The sequence below is a fragment of the Wyeomyia smithii genome, chromosome 1 (genome assembly GCF_029784165.1).
Source record: "Wyeomyia smithii strain HCP4-BCI-WySm-NY-G18 chromosome 1, ASM2978416v1, whole genome shotgun sequence".
Classification (NCBI taxonomy): domain Eukaryota; kingdom Metazoa; phylum Arthropoda; class Insecta; order Diptera; family Culicidae; genus Wyeomyia; species Wyeomyia smithii.
The window spans coordinates 200,679,576-200,698,297 of record NC_073694.1 but is presented as its reverse complement, the minus strand read 5'-3'; the positions used below and the strand labels follow the sequence as shown (position 1 = coordinate 200,698,297).

The 18,722-nt window shown below is 39.0% G+C and overlaps 1 protein-coding gene across 2 annotated transcripts in view; it reads left to right on the top strand.

Annotated features, from left to right (window-relative positions):
* Positions 1–10,772: 10,772 nt before the first annotated feature.
* LOC129727698 (chloride channel protein 2) overlaps positions 10,773–18,722 on the top strand; it is a 102,147-nt gene continuing 94,197 nt past the window's right edge. The window contains exon 1 of one of the 2 annotated variants that reach the window (XM_055685792.1): positions 10,773–11,366. The gene's annotated coding sequence lies outside the window, so the exon portion shown is untranslated. The remainder of the gene's footprint in view (positions 11,367–18,722) is intronic. The other variant, XM_055685846.1, reaches the window with a different exon arrangement.

Here is an 18,722-nt window from a genome sequence, read left to right as displayed (position 1 = left end):
TCAGAATCGTCAAAAACCTCTTCTAATGGCCAGAAAAGGCCATAATAGAAAATGATCCCAAATTGAGCTCAGAATCGCCAAAAACCTCTTCTAATGGCCAGAAAAGGCCAAAATAGAAAATGATCCCAAATTGAGCTCAGAATCGTCAAAAACCCCTTCTAAAGGCCAGAAAAGGCCAAAATAGAAAATGATCCCAAATTGAGTTCAGAATCGTCAAAAACCTCTTCTAATGGCCAGAAAAGGCCATAATAGAAAATGATCCCAAATTGAGCTCAGAATCGCCAAAAACCTCTTCTAAAGGCCAGAAAAGGCCAAAATAGAAAATGATCCCAAATTGAGCTCAGAATCGTCAAAAACCCCTTCTAAAGGCCAGAAAATGCCAAAATAGAAAATGATCCCAAATTGAGCTCAGAATCGCCAAAAACCTCTTCTAAAAGCCAGAAAAGGCCAAATTAAAAAATGATCCCAAATTGAGCTCAGAATCGTCAAAAACCCCTTCTAAAGGCCAGAAAAGGCCAAAATAGAAAATGATCCCAAATTGAGCTCAGAATCGTCAAAAACCCCTTCTAAAGGCCAGAAGAGGCCAAAATAGAAAATGATCCCAAATTGAGTTCAGAATCGCCAAAAACCTCTTCTAATGGCCAGAAAAGGCCAAAATAGAAAATGATCCCAAATTGAGCTCAGAATCGCCAAAAACCTCTTCTAAAAGCCAGGAAAGGCCAAAATAGAAAATGATCCCAAATTGAGCTCAGAATCTTCAAAAACCCCTTCTAAAGGCCAGAAAAGGCCAAAATAGAAAATGATCCCAAATTGAGCTCAGAATCGTCAAAAACCCCTTCTAAAGGCCAGAAAAGGCCAAAATAGAAAATGATCCCAAATTGAGCTCAGAATCGTCAAAAACCCCTTCTAAAGGCCAGAAAAGGCCAAAATAGAAAATGATCCCAAATTGAGCTCAGAATCGTCAAAAACCCCTTCTAAAAGCCAGAAAAGGCCAAAATAGAAAATAATCCTAAATTGAGCTCAGAATAGCCAAAAACCCCTTCTAAAGGCCAGAAAATGCCAAAATAGAAAATGATCCCAAATTGAGCTCAGAATCGCCAAAAACCTCTTCTAAAAGCCAGAAAAGGCCAAAATAGGAAATGATCCCAAATTGAGCTCAGAATCGTCAAAAACCCCTTCTAAAGGCCAGAAAAGGCCAAATTAGAAAATGATCCCAAATTGAGCTCAGAATCGTCAAAAACCCCTTCTAAAGGCCAGAAAAGGCCAAAATAGGAAATGATCCCAAATTGAGCTCAGAATCGCCAAAAACCTCTTCTAAAAGCCAGAAAAAGCCAAAATAGAAAATGATCCCAAATTGAGCTCAGAATCGTCAAAAACCCCTTCTAAAAGCCAGAAAAGGCCAAAATAGAAAATGATCCCAAATTGAGCTCAGAATCGCCAAAAACCTCTTCTAAAAGCCAGAAAAGGCCAAAATAGAAAATGATCCCAAATTGAGCTCAGAATCGCCAAAAACCTCTTCTAAAAGCCAGAAAAGGCCAAAATAGAAAATGATCCCAAATTGAGCTCAGAATCGTCAAAAACCCCTTCTAAAGGCCAGAAAAGGCCATAATAGAAAATGATCCCAAATTGAGCTCAGAATCGCCAAAAACCCCTTCTAAAGGCCAGAAAAGGCCAAAATAGAAAATGATCCCAAATTGAGCTCAGAATCGTAAAAAACCCCTTCTAAAGGCCAGAAAAGGCCAAAATAGAAAATGATCCCAAATTGAGCTCAGAATCGTCAAAAACCCCTTCTAAAAGCCAGAAAAGGCCAAAATAGAAAATGATCCCAAATTGAGCTCAGAATAGCCAAAAACTCCTTCTAAAGGCCAGAAAATGCCAAAATAGAAAATGATCCCAAATTGAGCTCAGAATCGCCAAAAAGTGCTTCCTAAGGCCAGAAAAGGCCACAATAGAAAATGATCCCAAATTGAGCCCAGAATCGTCAAAACCCCTTCTAAAGGCCAGAAAAGGCCAAAATAGAAAATGATCCCAAATTGAGCTCAGAATCGTCAAAAACCCCTTCTAAAGGCCAGAAAAGGCCAAAATAGAAAATGATCCCAAATTGAACTCAGAATCGTCAAAAACCCCTTCTAAAGGCCAGAAAATGCCAAAATAGAAAATGATCCCAAATTGAGCTCAGAATCGTCAAAAACCCCTTCTAAAGGCCAGAAAAGGCCAAAATAGAAAATGATCCCAAATTGAGCTCAGAATCGTAAAAAACCCCTTCTAAAGGCCAGAAAAGGCCAAAATAGAAAATGATCCCAAATTGAGCTCAGAATCGTCAAAAACCCCTTCTAAAAGCCAGAAAAGGCCAAAATAGAAAATGATCCCAAATTGAGCTCAGAATAGCCAAAAACTCCTTCTAAAGGCCAGAAAATGCCAAAATAGAAAATGATCCCAAATTGAGCTCAGAATCGCCAAAAAGTGCTTCCTAAGGCCAGAAAAGGCCTTAATAGAAAATGATCCCAAATTGAGCCCAGAATCGCCAAAACCCCTTCTAAAGGCCAGAAAAGGCCAAAATAGAAAATGATCCCAAATTGAGCTCAGAATCGTCAAAAACCCCTTCTAAAGGCCAGAAAAGGCCAAAATAGAAAATGATCCCAAATTGAGCTCAGAATTGTCAAAAACCCCTTCTAAAGGCCAGAAAATGCCAAAATAGAAAATGATCCCAAATTGAGCTCAGAATCGCCAAAAACCTCTTAGAAAATGATCCCAAATTGAGCTCAGAATCGTCAAAAACCTCTTCTAATGGCCAGAAAAGGCCAAAATAGAAAATGATCCCAAATTGAGCTCAGAATCGCCTCCTCTAATGGCCAGAAAAGGCCAAAATAGAAAATGATCCCAAATTGAGCTCAGAATCGTCAAAAACCCCTTCTAAAGGCCAGAAAAGGCCAAAATAGAAAATGATCCCAAATTGAGTTCAGAATCGTCAAAAACCTCTTCTAATGGCCAGAAAAGGCCATAATGAAAAATGATCCCAAATTGAGCTCAGAATCGCCAAAAACCTCTTCTAATGGCCAGAAAAGGCCAAAATAGAAAATGATCCCAAATTGAGCTCAGAATCGTCAAAAACCCCTTCTAAAGGCCAGAAAATGCCAAAATAGAAAATGATCCCAAATTGAGCTCAGAATCGCCAAAAACCTCTTCTAAAAGCCAGAAAAGGCCAAAATAGAAAATGATCCCAAATTGAGCTCAGAATCGTCAAAAACCCCTTCTAAAGGCCAGAAAAGGCCAAATTAGAAAATGATCCCAAATTGAGCTCAGAATCGTCAAAAACCCCTTCTAAAGGCCAGAAGAGGCCAAAATAGGAAATGATCCCAAATTGAGCTCAGAATCGCCAAAAACCTCTTCTAAAAGCCAGAAAAGGCCAAAATAGAAAATGATCCCAAATTGAGCTCAGAATCGCCAAAAACCTCTTCTAAAGGCCAGAAAAGGCCAAAATAGAAAATGATCCCAAATTGAGCTCAGAATCGTCAAAAACCCCTTCTAAAGGCCAGAAAATGCCAAAATAGAAAATGATCCCAAATTGAGCTCAGAATCGTCAAAAACCCCTTCTAAAGGCCAGAAAAGGCCAAAATAGAAAATGATCCCAAATTGAGCTCAGAATCGTCAAAAACCCCTTCTAAAGGCCAGAAAAGGCCACAATAGAAAATGATATCAAATTGAGCTCAGAATCGCCGAAAAGTGCTCCCTAAGTACAGAAAAGGCCAAAAAAGAATGTGATCCAAAATTAAGTTCAGAATCGTCAAAAACCCCTTCTAAAGGCCAAAATAGAAAATGATCCCAAATTGAGCTCAGAATCGCCAAAAACCTCTTCTAATGGCCAGAAAAGGCCAAAATAGAAAATGATCCCAAATTGAGCTCAGAATCGTCAAAAACCCCTTCTAAAGGCCAGAAAAGGCCAAAATAGAAAATGATCCCAAATTGAGCCCAGAATCGCCAAAAACCCCTTCTAAAGGCCAGAAAAGGCCAAAATAGGAAATGATCCCAAATTGAGCTCAGAATCGCCAAAAACCTCTTCTAAAAGCCAGAAAAGGCCAAAATAGAAAATGATCCCAAATTGAGCTCAGAATCGCCAAAAACCTCTTCTAAAGGCCAGAAAAGGTCAAAATAGAAAATGATCCCAAATTGAGCTCAGAATCGCCAAAAACCTCTTCTAAAAGCCAGAAAAGGCCAAAATAGAAAATGATCCCAAATTGAGCTCAGAATCACCAAAAACCTCTTCTAAAGGCCAGAAAAGGTCAAAATAGAAAATGATCCCAAATTGAGCTCAGAATCGTCAAAAACCCCTTCTAAAGGCCAGAAAAGGTCAAAATAGAAAATGATCCCAAATTGAGCTCAGAATCGTCAAAAACCCCTTCTAAAGGCCAGAAAAGGCCACAATAGAAAATGATCCCAAATTGAGCTCAGAATCGCCGAAAAGTGCTCCCTAAGTACAGAAAAGGCCAAAAAAGAATGTGATCCAAAATTAAGTTCAGAATCGTCAAAAACCCCTTCTAAAGGCCAAAATAGAAAATGATCCCAAATTGAGCTCAGAATCGCCAAAAACCTCTTCTAATGGCCAGAAAAGGCCAAAATAGAAAATGATCCCAAATTGAGCTCAGAATCGTCAAAAACCCCTTCTAAAGGCCAGAAAATGCCAAAATAGAAAATGATCCCAAATTGAGCTCAGAATCGCCAAAAACCTCTTCTAAAAGCCAGAAAAGGCCAAAATAGAAAATGATCCCAAATTGAGCTCAGAATCGTCAAAAACCCCTTCTAAAGGCCAGAAAAGGCCAAAATAGAAAATGATCCCAAATTGAGCTCAGAATCGTCAAAAACCCCTTCTAAAGGCCAGAAAATGCCAAAATAGAAAATGATCCCAAATTGAGCTCAGAATCGCCAAAAACCTCTTCTAAAAGCCAGAAAAGGCCAAATTAGAAAATGATCCCAAATTGAGCTCAGAATCGTCAAAAACCCCTTCTAAAGGCCAGAAAAGGCCAAAATAGAAAATGATCCCAAATTGAGCTCAGAATCGTCAAAAACCCCTTCTAAAGGCCAGAAGAGGCCAAAATAGAAAATGATCCCAAATTGAGTTCAGAATCGCCAAAAACCTCTTCTAATGGCCAGAAAAGGCCAAAATAGAAAATGATCCCAAATTGAGCTCAGAATCGTCAAAAACCCCTTCTAAAGGCCAGAAAATGCCAAAATAGAAAATGATCCCAAATTGAGCTCAGAATCGTCAAAACCCCTTCTAAAGGCCAGAAAAGGCCAAAATAGAAAATGATCCCAAATTGAGCTCAGAATCGTCAAAAACCCTTTCTAAAGGCCAGAAAAGGCCAAAATAGAAAATGATCTCAAATTGAGCTCAGAATCGCCAAAAACCTCTTCTAAAAGCCAGAAAAGGCCAAATTAGAAAATGATCCCAAATTGAGCTCAGAATCGTCAAAAACCCCTTCTAAAGGCCAGAAAAGGCCAAAATAGAAAATGATCCCAAATTGAGCTCAGAATCGTCAAAACCCCTTCTAAAGGCCAGAAAAGGCCAAAATAGAAAATGATCCCAAATTGAGCTCAGAATCGTCAAAAACCTCTTCTAATGGCCAGAAAAGGCCAAAATAGAAAATGATCCCAAATTGAGCTCAGAATCGCCAAAAACCTCTTCTAATGGCCAGAAAAGGCCAAAATAGAAAATGATCCCAAATTGAGCTCAGAATCGCCAAAAACCCCTTCTAAAGGCCAGAAAATGCCAAAATAGAAAATGATCCCAAATTGAGCTCAGAATCGTCAAAAACCCCTTCTAAAGGCCAGAAAAGGCCAAAATAGAAAATGATCCCAAATTGAGCTCAGAATCGTAAAAAACCCCTTCTAAAGGCCAGAAAAGGCCAAAATAGAAAATGATCCCAAATTGAGCTCAGAATCGTCAAAAACCCCTTCTAAAGGACAGAAAAGGCCAAAATAGAAAATGATCCCAAATTGAGCTCAGAATCGCCAAAAACCTCTTCCAAAGGCCAGAAAAGGTCAAAATAGAAAATGATCCCAAATTGAGCTCAGAATCGTCAAAAACCCCTTCTAAAGGCCAGAAAAGGCCAAAATAGAAAATGATCCCAAATTGAGCCCAGAATCGCCAAAAACCCCTTCTAAAGGCCAGAAAAGGCCAAAATAGAAAATGATCCCAAATTGAGCTCAGAATCGTCAAAAACCCCTTCTAAAGGCCAGAAAAGGCCAAATTAGAAAATGATCCCAAATTGAGCTCAGAATCGTCAAAAACCCCTTCTAAAGGCCAGAAAAGGCCAAAATAGAAAATGATCCCAAATTGAGCTCAGAATCGTCAAAAACCCCTTCTAAAGGCCAAAATAGAAAATGATCCCAAATTGAGCTCAGAATCGCCAAAAACCTCTTCTAAAAGCCAGAAAAGGCCAAAATAGAAAATGATCCCAAATTGAGCTCAGAATCGCCAAAAACCTCTTCTAAAAGCCAGGAAAGGCCAAAATAGAAAATGATCCCAAATTGAGCTCAGAATCTTCAAAAACCCCTTCAAAAGGCCAGAAAAGGCCAAAATAGAAAAGATCCCAAATTGAGCTCAGAATCGTCAAAAACCCCTTCTAAAGGCCAGAAAAGGCCAAAATAGAAAATGATCCCAAATTGAGCTCAGAATCGTAAAAAAACCCCTTCTAAAGGCCAGAAAAGGCCAAAATAGAAAATGATCCCAAATTGAGCTCAGAATCGTCAAAAACCCCTTCTAAAAGCCAGAAAAGGCCAAAATAGAAAATAATCCTAAATTGAGCTCAGAATAGCCAAAAACCCCTTCTAAAGGCCAGAAAATGCCAAAATAGAAAATGATCCCAAATTGAGCTCGGAATCGCCAAAAACCCCTTCTAAAGGCCAAAATAGAAAATGATCCCAAATTGAGCTCAGAATCGCCAAAAACCTCTTCTAAAGGCCAGAAAAGGCCAAAATAGAAAATGATCCCAAATTGAGCTCAGAATCGCCAAAAACCTCTTCTAAAAGCCAGAAAAGGCCAAAATAGAAAATGATCCCAAATTGAGCTCAGAATCGTCAAAAACCCCTTCTAAAGGCCAGAAAAGGCCAAAATAGAAAATGATCCCAAATTGAGCTCAGAATCGTCAAAAACCCCTTCTAAAGGCCAGAAAAGGCCAAAATAGAAAATGATCCCAAATTGAGCTCAGAATCGTAAAAAACCCCTTCTAAAGGCCAGAAAAGGCCAAAATAGAAAATGATCCCAAATTGAGCTCAGAATCGTCAAAAACCCCTTCTAAAAGCCAGAAAAGGCCAAAATAGAAAATGATCCCAAATTGAGCTCAGAATAGCCAAAAACCCCTTCTAAAGGCCAGAAAATGCCAAAATAGAAAATGATCCCAAATTGAGCTCAGAATCGCCAAAAAGTGCTTCCTAAGGCCAGAAAAGGCCACAATAGAAAATGATCCCAAATTGAGCCCAGAATCGCCAAAACCCCTTCTTAAGGCCAGAAAAGGCCAAAATAGAAAATGATCCCAAATTGAGCTCAGAATCGCCAAAAACCTCTTATAAAGGCCAGAAAAGGCCAAAATAGAAAATGATCCCAAATTGAGCTCAGAATCGCCAAAAACCCCTTCTAAAGGCCAGAAAAGGCCAAAATAGAAAATGATCCCAAATTGAGCTCAGAATCGTCAAAACCCCTTTTAAAGGCCAGAAAAGGCCAAAATAGAAAATGATCCCAAATTGAGCTCAGAAACGCCAAAAACCTCTTCTAAAAGCCAGAAAAGGTCAAAAAAGAAAATGATCCCAAATTGAGCTCAGAATCGTCAAAAACCCCTTCTAAAGGCCAGAAAATGCCAAAATAGAAAATGATCCCAAATTGAGCTCAGAATCGCCAAAAACCTCTCCTAAAAGCCAGAAAAGGCCAAAATAGAAAATGATCCCAAATTGAGCTCAGAATCGTCAAAAACCCCTTCTAAAGGCCAGAAAAGGCCAAAATAGAAAATGATCCCAAATTGAGCTCAGAATCGTCAAAAACCCCTTCTAAAGGCCAGAAAAGGCCAAAATAGAAAATGATCCCAAATTGAGCTCAGAATCGCCAAAAACCTCTTCTAAAGGCCAGAAAAGGTCATAATAGAAAATAATCCCAAATTGAGCTCAGAATCGCCAAAAAGTGCTTCCTAAGGCCAGAAAAGGCCACAATAGAAAATGATCCCAAATTGAGCCCAGAATCGCCAAAACCCCTTCTTAAGGCCAGAAAAGGCCAAAATAGAAAATGATCCCAAATTGAGCTCAGAATCGCCAAAAACCTCTTCTAAAAGCCAGAAAAGGCCAAAATAGAAAATGATCCCAAATTGAGCTCAGAATCGTCAAAAACCCCTTCTAAAGGCCAGAAAAGGCCAAAATAGAAAATGATCCCAAATTGAGCTCAGAATCGTCAAAAACCCCTTCTAAAGGCCAGAAAATGCCAAAAAAGAAAATGATCCCAAATTGAGCTCAGAATCGCCAAAAACCTCTCCTAAAAGCCAGAAAAGGCCAAAATAGAAAATGATCCCAAATTGAGCTCAGAATCGTCAAAAACCCCTTCTAAAGGCCAGAAAAGGCCAAAATAGAAAATGATCCCAAATTGAGCTCAGAATCGCCGAGAAGTGCCTCTTATGGCCAGAAAAGGCCAAAATAGAAATTGATTCTGAATTGAGCTCAGAATCGCCGAAAAGTGCTTCTTAAGGCCAGAAGAGGCCAAAATAGAAAATGATCCCAATTTAAAGGCCAGAAAAGACCTAAATAGAAAATGATCCCAAATTAAGCTTGGAATCGCCGAAAAGTGCTTCCTAAGGCCAGAAAAGGCCAAAATAGAAAATGATCCCAAGCTCAGATCAGAATCGTCAGAGTGCTTCTAAAGGCCAAAATAGAAAATGTGCTTCTAAAGGTCAGATAAAGCCAAAATAGGAAATGATCCCAAATTGAGCTCAGAATCGCCAAAAAGTGCTTCTAAAGGCTAGAAAAGGCCAAAATAGAAAATTATCCCAATTTAAGCTTGGAATCGCCGAAAAGTGCTTTTAAAGCTATGAAAGTCATCTCGAATCTTTCTGATAACTATTTCTTCGTTTCAGCGATTACATTCAGGTGGATATATCAGCGATGTCGTCAACGTGCAACAAGAGCTAGGTCCAATTCTCCCCTTCTCATCACCAGTAGAGACAACTCTCCAGGTGGTAACGTTGGAAGTCCAACTCGAGAACAATTGGTATGAAACTCCAATTTCATTATCCTTAGACCGGCATCGTCCTCATCGGATGTCATGATATTTTTGTCTCAGTCCTCAGGCTGGCCATCAAACATTGTTTTTGAGTTCTTTCTTCGTTTCATTTATCAATTTCTTCTCAATTTTCGCGACAAAATTGTTGGAGTAGATCTTACGCTTTAGTTTGCGCAGAAATTCGAAATGGGGCGCAGCTTGGGGATGTTGGGCTGGTTCGCCACAGGATCGATATTCAGCCACTCCATTTTCTCCAACGACTGATAGAGATGTCAAATTATTTCTACTAACTCATGGGTTACTATGATTGATGCTGCATGGGAAGATACTGTGGGCTGTACGAGACGGTTGCTTCCACACTGATTCCTTGGGTATACGCGCCTCCGTTGTCGTACCTCAACCGGGACATTCGAGTACCAAAGCACGCCGTCACTCGAGCATAAAATTTCTCAAACTTAAATTATGCCTCATCTTTCGACTCTATAACGTGACGAAAGGACACTTATTGTCCCACGTTCTTCGTGTAAACGGACTAACACACGTCTGAACGGATGATCTCCAAGGGGCTAGACGTATGCCGCTCTTTAAAATCATCGAATGGTTGTCTAGTTTGCTTACCTGTGGACCAATACACCTGCAGGTTTAAGATTGAAATCGTTTGGTTGTCATCCACTTGTTTCCATTACGAAAAGAGAAATGATTTCATTTGCCTAAGTTTGACTTTATAGATGTTTAATACGTTTCCACGTTTCATTATCTTTAACATTCGGATTGTTGAAATTGTTCAGACTTGGGGCAGTACGTAACAAAATTACTTTGAAATATTTAGAGAAGATACACAATCCCCTAAAAAAGTTAAAGCATCGCAAGTCCACAATTTATAGGTACAAGTCGATAACACTTCTAGTAAAGGGTGTCCACTTTAGGTTAATTAATCTTACGTGCCATAAATATTGAATGTAATGAAAAACGATAAAAATTGCTAAGCCGACAACTTTCGTACGATTTACAATACATCCGAATAATCTTGAAGCTCAGTTACTCTTTTTGCTTCATTTACTGAAACAGGTTGAAACCAAACCAGGGAATATCCATTTTCATTCTCATCTGAAATGTTTTATCTCTGAACGTGTTGATTCCAGAAGAATCACCTGCAAAATGTGTTTCATTCTGCTTATTCGTTTACTTCTCATCTCTCAGTAGAACAACTCAATTTAGCACAAGGGATTAGTGTTTTATACGTAGCACAACTCCGCTAGATATTCGGCGACTTGAAGGGACTAAATTTTTCGCAAAAACATAATTAACTTCTAGTGATTGCTTCAGATTTCCATATCCATTCGTCCCGGATCGAGGGCCGGAATGTGTGCTGCGTGCTGAGTACAGTCACCGCTCCAGTAACCGGGTGCGATCGACCTCACGAAGATTCGACCGAAGCAGACGAAAAGACTAAAGAACTCTAATTTTTCTTCGGGTTCGTTTTGCTGCCAGATTGCTGCCATCCACGGAGCCAGTAATCAATGGTTCGTGCGCTCGATCGGTTCGGCTCGGTTGCTTGCGGTTGAGGAGTTGATCGCCACTAGTGAGTTCGAAGCTGGGATGCGATACTGCAACGCGATTTCGTTGTGTCACCTTTCGAGAGGAATTCGATCGATCCCACGACAGCGGGAAGGAATGTTCCAGACCGGCTACGCTGCAGTTGCAGGCGACTTTCCGCTGGTGCGATCAGGTGTCAGTCAGTGCTGGTAGTCACGTCCCGCCGGACGGGTTGTGTTTACAAAATAAAAGAAAGAGTGAGGCAAGAGTGCTTAAGTTTGCGAAAAAATAGATGTTGGGTTTAGTTCTGTGTCTTTGTGAAAGTTGGGTTCTACGTGGTTACAATTGCACTGTTTGGTGGATTCGGAATAGTGTTTCTCACGGTGGCATGTGGGAGGAGAAGCGATGTAATTTTCCAATTGATAAATGACACGATATTGCGAATTGGAAGAAGTCACCGGGGCTGAGTACATCGTGAGGAATTAATTACCTACAGTGACAAGTGACGCGGCGCGATTAGGGCTGCTGTGAGTTATAAGCAAAGGGTGCTTCCCAGTGGTTAGTTTTTGTGCACCAGGTAAGGCAGTACTTCATGAATTATTCTTTCTGTATTAAAATACAGGGATATATTACCATATATTTTGTTTGTTGCGGTTCCTAAATCTTTTTTAAGAGAGTATCAACAAAAGCAATATCGGGAAGTTTTCCTATACATATTCCTCCATCAAGGGCGCGAGACTATCCCAGCTTGCATTCATCCGTTGATTGGCTTATAAGTGGTAAATTCGTCCGTGACAATTAGCGAGGCGATAATCTCACAATCAAATAAATAACACACGTCCAACAGCCCTGTCGCCGCTAATTTACCTCCATGGCGATGTGTGTAATTGCATCGATTAACGGTAATATAATACACTGCTAGACAAGTTCACCGCAGCAGCTACAGTTGCAGTGGGAAACGCGTACATTTGACTCCCTACGCTCGAATTCGTGTGAAGGAAGTAAAAAATACATTTATATAAGTCAGTTGAGTTATTATTATTCATTAGAAAAATCATCAAATCAAATATTTTAAAATATGAAACGCCCAATAGGTAACATCAAATTCTAGGTATTCAACTGATTCAACCCCTTACGCCATAGAGTAGTGTGGGGCAAAAGTTCGTCTCAAACGCCATGACAAATAATAAAATGTTCGTAGTTGGAATACAAATTTCAAAGTGTGCACCTAATTTCAGTTTCCAAAAAGATCGGGTTGCTTCCAAATACGTACATCTTTTTTTTTATTGATGTAGAACGATACAAAGCATAGTGTTCTACATCAAATGGTATTGCTTAAGAGAAGAACCGAAATCATTATTCATCACCAGAGCTAGATTTTTTAAAAATTCTAGTCGTTGAACGTTTAGGCACAGAGAACAGACATTCATGTTCATATAAAGAAATTTGAAAATCATGTGTAAAAATTTGAATTAAAATACGTTAATATACTAACGACATCTGTCTTGTGGTGCCCCAGTTACACTGCATAAATTTTGCCGTATCGATATTTTATCGATATCAGTGCTTGGTTTGTAAGTGACAAGAGCGCCACATAGCGGGAGCATTACCACTTACTGGTAAATGACGGTTGCATGTTTTTACACATCTTTTGAAAATAAGATAAACGTCTGTTCTCTGTGGTTTAGGTTAAGGCTGTGTGGAAGCCCGGATACTGTTAGTTGTAAACTTTTGCCCCGCATGACTCCATTTGGCATCGTCTCGGTCACGGAAAGTGTGCATAATTGTTTCGCCGCTCTGCCAGCTGATGATAGCAACATTTGTACTGTAGGTACAGACTGTGACGCCTATGGTAAACAAAACTACACGCCGTAGTAACTTCCCTGATAAGCGTGAATACGGTCCACATTTCGCTTTCTGTTTTTATAGCTGTTTTTTTTTCACCATCATGTTATCGCTCGATCTAATACAAACTTTTCCCATCGCAAAATACCTAGGTGTTTCTACACATACGAGATACCATTGACTATAAAAAGCTGTAAAACAAAACAGTTTCTTCTAGAGATAGAAAGCCAACTTTTATGACCGGATGGAAAATGGAACAGATTTTTTCGATCGACTATCCTAACTATCGTTTTATTTATGATGCAGTGCGATGAAATTTTTTTTACAGATATTAAGTTCTTCACCGTCAACTGTGGCTGGCCAATATGATCTTTTTTGAAAATATGGCGTAATTAAATTAAAAAGTTTGTTCATAGTTTGCCATGCAAATTTTGATGATTTTTTTTAACATTTTCAAAAATTGTAAATTGTAAAAAATTGTAAAGAATGAACAGTACAGATAACTGTCTTTGCATGCTCATGCATGTGTAAGTGACTTCGTAAAAGGTTCGTACAATGTCTTGTGATTGCATCATTCATTTTCTACAATTTCCGAAAATGTTATTTGGGAAATTTTGAGATATTCGACAGCATATAAAGTAAGACTTGTATCATGTTGTTGTTATCTAGTCGCAAGATTACAAGTGAATGGGTCAGAAGTTTCACGGAAAAAGAACCTGCGCGAGAGTGATAGCAATGGGCCATAGACGACCAAGATAGACATCTGCAGTGGAGTGCAGATAAAAAATGGATCGCAGAGGAGACGGATGAACCACGAGTTGCATTAGCTGCTTGGCGTACCACTTTTCGTCCGAACGGCGAAAATCGGGTGGCTACGGTGGCCTAGGCATGTCGTAAAGTTGTTGGTCGACAGTCCAGTGAAAATGGCAATCAATAACGACCCGGCTGAACAGCAAGGGACACTTCGGCCTGAAACTGATTTCTGTGTTCGCAATGTTGTATCTCGATATTTCGATATCTCGATATTTTCTATCTCGAAGAAACATAGTAAGCTGTTGCTTTAGTTTTTCTCCTGATACCTTGAAATGTCACATTTAGTTTACATTGTTCAACGGAACATGGAATCATGCATGGGTAAACGAACGCCGCAAGTTTCAACTGTTGATCAACACCTAAAAATATTGAAAAGCTTCAAAAGAAACAGGGGGTAGAAGTGGCTGTCAGATTGCCTATTAAACCAGCGTACCCAACATCGCCTACTTTTGGCACCAACCGTTGGTGCTTTGACGTTTTCTCGCATGCGCAAGCAACAGTAGGGGAGAGTTGATAACCGCGTTAGCAGCTAGGTTTTCGAGTTTGTTTGTTGAGTTAATGTTTCTGAGTATTGAGCATATTAGGTGAGCTGAAGAAAAATGCGCCATTTATTTCATCCGTTAATTTTGCGTGGAGTCAAGGTTGAATTTAAACTTACAGGTGAATAATACAGCCGCAATTTCGCAAATAGTAAAGGTGTATTCTAAACTCACATGTAAATAATGCAGCTAGTATTGTGTAAAAAACGTACTAATAGTTTAATTTTCAAGATTCCCCACGATTGAACAAAAACAAAAAACGTCGGTGATGCAGGATTATATCCATCTGCAAATTATGAAATCTGCTTGCTTCTGGAAGCCAAACAACGGCAGGAATCAGTGTTTTCGCCGCTTCTGCACATCTGATTGTATTTTACAAATATGCTGTTCCGAGTCTGTAGCTTGTGGAAAACATCACTGAGTTGGATGTATCCAGTAGAATATTCAAAATTACAACAGATAGCTGCTCTTTCCTAATTGTCGTAAACAAACGACGCCATATTGAGTTACGATAAAACTGCTTGACTTCACCCCCGTGAAAAGAAACGATCCACCAGGGACCTGTTAAGGAGAAAAGTACGGAAAGTAGGTTGGAGTGATGCATGGAGATGTTTGTAAGCGTAGTTAAAAACCGCATTCTTTTTATGCCTGGTGTGTTACTTCGAAGAAAAAACTCTCAAAGACCCATATTTTGAGGAAAGATCGGGTTGGCTGAACATATTTACCAAACGTTAAAAGGTTTCTTTCAAGAAGCTTTGCGGGGAAAGTAGCAGTGCAGACGGACGATTGGAAGGCGACTCAAACGGGAACCATGAGTAAATATGAACCGCGTGACATTATCGACGGTGATAGAAGAGGTTATCTACTACCTTTAATTTCAAATCCTTGTTAAAAACAGTTTTCGTTAGAGGCCTTTTTTACAAATGTTTATCTGAGTAGACGTATACTTTCCAGTTAGAGAGACGGAAAATACTCAAAGTAACGACTGTCCACCATTAGCGTTGCAAATATAGATAGTAGGGAAAAATATCTGCGAAAACTCCTTGTTCCTGATGAAGCAAACTCGAAAGCCTGGCTGACGTCCATTATTTTTAGAAAGTGAATTTTGGACTTGTACGCAAAATATGTTGAAAAAGGGCAGAAAAGTTTTGATGTAAAGGGTGTTACGGTCAAATATTGGTCAACTTGAATTTGACGTATCATTTTTATAACAAAAAAACCTGAACACTCCTAATTTAAAAGACGTGTGTGTATAGTATCATGCCTTATGTCTGATTTTGAAATTTCTCTTCAGTTATGAAAATGGCGTCGAAGCAAGTGCAGCAAGACATCAAAATTTTATTGCGTATCGCAAAAATTTAAACTACTCGCACACCAAGTTGACAAAATTTTTGAATGTGGCCAAATCAACTGTCACGAACCCACACAGTAACAGTGTTCGGAAAAACTTTGTCGACAAGGAAGACAGAATCGGGGGGAAATCGATATTCGAAGGCCACCAAAAAGGATGAAAAGAGGGCCCAGCAGCTTCAAGCGGAATCCCAACCACTCCGTTCAAGATGTCGCAAGCAAGCTGGGAGTGTCATCTACAACTGTGAATCAAGCTAAAACACGCGCCGGGCTGTCGACTTACAAAAAAGTGGTGACTCCAAATCGTCACGATAATCAAAACAAGTCGACCAAACAACGATTGCGAAAGCTGTACGTGGAGATGCTTGCACAGGATGATGAATCTTACGTCAAGGCAAACTGTTTAACAGCTGGACTGGAATTGTTGAATTTATCAACAAAAAATAGCGACAAGAATAATTCACGAGTGCACGAATGAATTTTACCTAAAACTTCGCAGAGTATTGATGTGATGCATACTACAATGATTGCGGGTTCAAGTCCCGTCGTGGATGCGGTATATTTTGTCAAGTCTGTGTTATATTTTTAATTTGCTCTTTTTCGCTTTCCCAGGTGCATACATTGTCTGCCTTTAATGAGATTGATCAGACTTACGTTAAGTAACTTTCATAATGCCTATTTCAGATGTAATGTTTCCTGAAGAGTATATTTTTTAGTATTACAAAGAAATATTTTTTTTGTCTAAATTCTATTGTGAAATCACAATATAATTTTTTTCTCGGTATCACGAATTACTTAATTAACTCTATTTGTATCAACCAGAGCTCCGAAATCTCACATCCAATTCTCGGAATACACCTGAAGTGAAGGTAAGTGTGCACTCACTTTCACCGTTTGCAGTGAAACTGAATTGAATCTAGTTACCCTTACCCCAAATTGAACGCTTTAACGTTTAACGTTTGGTGTTATTTTTCGTCACGTTTTGCCATTCATTCGTTCACAAAAGTAATTAATGTTATCAAACTTAAAGGGCTTATTTAGTTTCGTAGGACTACAGCAACCATTGGGAGCTGTACAGGATGAAGCATGATTCTTTAAATTAGTGTTACTATAAAACCATTTTACAAGAAACTGAAGGCTAATAGTTATTTCACCCCCGGGAGTTGGAAAATAACTATCAATCCAGCGAATTGATAGAATTCTGAACAGAAAGAATCAATAAAACATAAATTATGTTCCTGCGCTCGAGTTGGTCCAGCCTGGGAACTCCTACAACGAAAAATTACCACCATTTTGAATGGCTGGAGACGACTCTCTTTCGAGGACTTGATCGAACCGGCTTTAAACAGAATTAATCGAAGAACAAGAGTGGAAATCATGAAAATATCCATAAAATATTTGTACTATATTAACGTTTGTAGTAATGATAGGATTATTGACTTGCAATCTTTAGAATTCTATTTAAACTAATGAATTATAAAAAAAAAAAACAAAGTATACACTGTTGACAAATAAAACTAAATCTTACAAAAAAAAAAAAACAGAGACTTCAGTCAAGCAAGCGCAAAGTAGTTGATATTTCAACGAACGGGAGATTCACACCGCTATCGAGACGGTAGAAAGTTTTTGTCTGAGCATGCTGTATGAGGGATAGAATAAAATGAAAAGGTGAAAATATTGTACACTGAATACTCTTATTATTCGCCTTCACACAGTTCTGTCACTTTTTTCGAACTCTGGTATCAACCAAACTGAGATCGAAGTAAACCGCGAACGCGAATAGACGTGATTTTTCTACTGCGGCACAATTTTCTAGCAAAATATTTTTAATTTATTGTTTTTGGTTGAAATAGTGTTGTTTAAATGCGTTGGTCTAGTTTATAGAATTTAATTTTTTATTGAAAACCGTCAACGTTGCCTTCCGTATTTGAAGAAACCGCCGGTATTAGTTAAATTGCAGGTCAGTGCAAGAAGATCAAGCGGATTTAAATGATGTATAGAAAGTAAACATCTGAACCCGAGTTTAAAGTTTCTGCAGCTTTTCTCGCAGGATCTTAAAACCGCTATATAGAGATCGATAGATAGACTCGATAGATGATATGATCGATCAAGGACACAAAATAAGGATTGGGATCTGGATCGAATCTTAGATGGTGAGAGCGTTCTTTTTTGACTTTCTCTATAATTATGTTTAATATCAAGCGGGACCCTACTCTGGAGGGTTGAAAAGTGGTGGGTTTGCGTGATTTATTTTTTTTAAAGGGGGGATTTGTTAGTAGCTTAAGTATTTATGACAAATATTAGTTAGTAATGAGTATGTGTGTCCAATCACAAATGGTGACTTCTCAACACTGTTGAAAATTTGTAATTTTAATTGTTAGGATTTGCTTGCTTTCGCAATTAGGACTTATCGTTCGTAGGGATTTAAACCTACTTGTCAGAAAAGGGGAAGTAAACTTACAACTAACCCAATTGCTAACTTATTAGCTATAAAGAGAGCTTATCGTAGCAATTCAGGATTGCAACGATTTTTGTCGAAATAATTTTATTTAACATAGCTTCTAAAGGTTCAACACCAGTAAGTCTATGTAATTCGAGTGTACCGAGGACGCTTCAAAATCATTTTCAGAATTTTATTCTGAATCCTTTGGAGCGTTTTCTTCCTTGTTGAACAGCAACTTGACGTGATTATTGTTTCGGATGTTTGAAGTGGGATGAAGTGTTCGAGTATTTTGGCTATTGATTGGGGTATGTTCGAGGATGTATTTTGCAAGTCGTGTATGCAAGTACGGTGAGTGTTACACTGTTGGCAGCGTTTTTTTCGAAACCATGTTTTTTTTTCAACTGGTGGTAGGTTTATCTCAGCAACCCGACTAAAAAATCTGTGAAAGCTCGTGTTCGGGTTTCAAAATATTGGGTTCGGGTTTAATCGAAAAAAAATTCTTGAAAAAAGTACCGACCATTGATTTTTGGACATTGTTTTTGACCTCCTACGTCATCGACGTTGACAGAAAGGAAGCTCTTTGAACCTGAGACTCAAACCATCTTCGTGCCTTTCTATATTTCATTGATGCAGTGGTACTCTCGGTCTCTGAACAAAACAAGTATCGCCATCACTTTCCTTCCCAAACAGTACCACCATTTGGTCGTGGCTGGCGTCGTTATTGGTCAGTGGTAAAAGCATTGTGAACCAGTGAAAATTGCACAATGAGTATGTCATGCTAGTACCATGCACCATTCATCTGGTTTATTTTGCAATTTTATTTTTTTTCTCTGTATGGACTTCCTCACTGCGACCAGAATCGTTGATCTATTGTGAGATACGCCTGGGTATCTACTGTATACTACTATTGAGAAGTGGCATGCTTATATTTATTTTTTATCAG